General features: G+C 34.4%; 1 pseudogene; it reads right to left on the bottom strand.

Annotated features, from left to right (window-relative positions):
• The window catches only part of LOC132053223 (pleiotropic drug resistance protein 1-like), a 14,998-nt pseudogene extending 14,386 nt beyond the window's left edge, over positions 1–612 (bottom strand).
• Between the last annotated feature and the right edge of the window lie 2,060 nt (positions 613–2,672).

Below are 2,672 nucleotides of genomic sequence, written 5' to 3'. Positions count from 1 at the left end.
AGTATATTCTGGTTTAGTGACTTTTGTGTTGGTATATTTAAAGTTTAGTAATTTTTGTGTTAGAAAAGATTGTTAAATTACTTTTGTGGAAAAAAAAAAAAAAGGCGAGAGTTACGTTATCATATGTGAAAAATGCCCCTAATTCTGGATAACTCGAGTTCAAAAGAAAACGGACATTTAAACATTTGATATGACATAATCTGAGTTTTGAGATGTCGAAAATGAAAAAGCTGTCTTGAAAATGACATTATAGGCAGAACATTTTACCTGCCAATACGTTGTTTGAGCTTTAACAAGAACTTACCATCGTCTTCCTCTGCAATTTTGACAAGTCTCTCTAAGAGATTCCTCTTCTCCACCAATCCAAGATCTGTTATATCTTCTTCTCTAGACTGTCCTTTTTCAGTTAAATAATATTCCTCTCCTTATACGAAGAAAAGTTGGAAGCTTCTCTATAGCAGCCCATTTTAGAATTTCTTCATCGTTTTCTTCTCGAAAAGATTTCGAGAACACATCAATTGTACTACTCAATCGGTTGCTACTCACCTTTAAATGTCTCCAGCACCCTCCATGCTTACTCACTTGAAGCTGCAGAAGAAGTGAATATTGAAGCCAAATATAAGTCAAGTAGAATGCTTGGAACTATTCTTTCTATTTGTTCGCTATAATTCATATGGGAATGTTCAAAGTCCGGTGCAGAAAATTATATATATATATATAAAACCAATAGAGAGGCCTATCCAATGGAAGGTCATTCAACTATGCTTACTTGGCCTCATTTGTTTTCATTAAAATTAAGACGTCTGAATCTGAATGCATATCTGAATGATTTAGATGTTGTCTTTAGGACGGATGACAATGAATGATTAAGATTGTTTGTTTTTTCTTCAACATCTGAATGTGCATAATGTGTTTATTTAAACATAATTAATATACAATTCGAATAATAAAGTAACTAACTATTAGAAAATAATACACATTTAATAAAATAAAAATATTATTTGATTAAAAAATTAAACATTTATGTTCGCTAGCGGAGATGCTTTTGTAGTGGTGGTGGGTGGGGTAGGTGCGTGGTAGTGAGCGGGATGGGTAGATGGGGGTGGGTGGTGGTGATGTAGTGGGTCGGGGGTAGGTGGTGTTGAGGAGGGCGGTTGGGGGTAAAGGCAAGTGGGTGGTGAATGGGGTGGGGGTTGGGTGGTAGTGGTGGGTGGGTTGTGGGGATTGGGGGTAGGGGTAGGGTGGGGGAGGTGGTGGATAGGTGGGGAGTTAGGGTGGTGTTGGTGGTGGTAGTGAGTGGATGAGTAGGGTTTGCGTGGGTGGTGGGTGGTTTGGTATAGGGTGTAGGGTAGTGGAGGGTTGGGGTGGGTGGTGGGAGTGGGGTGGAGTGGAGGCGGTGTTAAAATTATACTACAAAGTAATGATATTAAGACTTTAGTCAAGATCTTAATGATTAAGTTCACACAAAATAAGTACTTAGATCTTAATGGAAACAAATACACTTAATGACTTAAGGTTTGAACCATTCAGATTCAGACCTTCATTAAGTGCAAACAAATGAGGCCTTAGGAACTTTAAGCCAGCATCTTGGCCATAGATTCCAAAAAGAAAATTGAAAAACTTGATTTGGGTGAAGCTTTTCAAATTTTGAAAATGTGATTGGCCATAGTTTTTCAAACAAATTTCACTTTTTATTTTGAAAAACAAGAAACATGACTTATACCCATAAGTTCTAAAAACTATCAAGAATACTCAATCATACCAAACAAGCATACTTGATAATCCTAAATTATTCCTATGTGTTTTAATTTTGTTGTTGAATTTGGTTTCAGTACTCTTATTTTACTAATTTTGTAATTTTCTTGTTGAATGCATCTCAATTTGTGTAATTTTGTTGTTGAACCGTACTGTTTTCTGCATTTGAATCTATGCAAATGTGAGACGTCTTTGGATATGGACAATCAATAATTAGTTATTGGACATTACAAGCAGTGACATAAGTTTTGGGATTAAAACAATAGTGATTGCTTAGGTGATAGCTTCAAGCCTTCAAATAATTCTTACGTTTTGAAGTAATCTTGATTAATGAGGGAAACATGCATGGTAGAGACGGATTAGTTAGGTCATAAATAGATGGTGGATTTTTTGTAAAACACCAAAGTTTGGATAATTTTTAAAAAAATTTAAAAAGCCAATTGATAAATCTTGGCCCAAAAATAGGTTTGAGCGTATTTTGGGATTTGAAAATTTATTTTCAAAATACGTTAAAATTTTATGGTCAAACAAAGAATTGAAAAATTCTTTTGAAATATGTTCCTAAAATCTATCGCCAAACGGGAGCCAACGTGAAATATATTGAGCCCAAAATAAGAAGAGTCACATTTTAAAAAAGATTATCCTTCGGGGATCACATCCGATGCAAAAAAAAACATTTAAAGAAGATTTACCTCTAGAATAAGGGGTAGATTTCATAAATGATCATATCACTATCACTTTTTTTAATCAAAATTACGTAACTATATTTTCTAACATAAAAGTCGCATAACAATCTCTTTTTTTCCAGCAAAGTCACTTAACTATCTTTTCTTAACACAAAAGTCACAAGACTTTAAGTTAAACACAAAACTCACACCTACCAGAAAATCCAACTTCTGATGGGTTTAATTTTTTTT

Source organism: Lycium ferocissimum, chromosome 1, assembly GCF_029784015.1.
Source record: "Lycium ferocissimum isolate CSIRO_LF1 chromosome 1, AGI_CSIRO_Lferr_CH_V1, whole genome shotgun sequence".
In the NCBI taxonomy this organism is placed as follows: Eukaryota; Viridiplantae; Streptophyta; class Magnoliopsida; order Solanales; family Solanaceae; genus Lycium; species Lycium ferocissimum.
The sequence above is the reverse complement of the archived record's forward strand: the minus strand, read 5'-3'. Positions and strand labels throughout refer to the sequence as shown.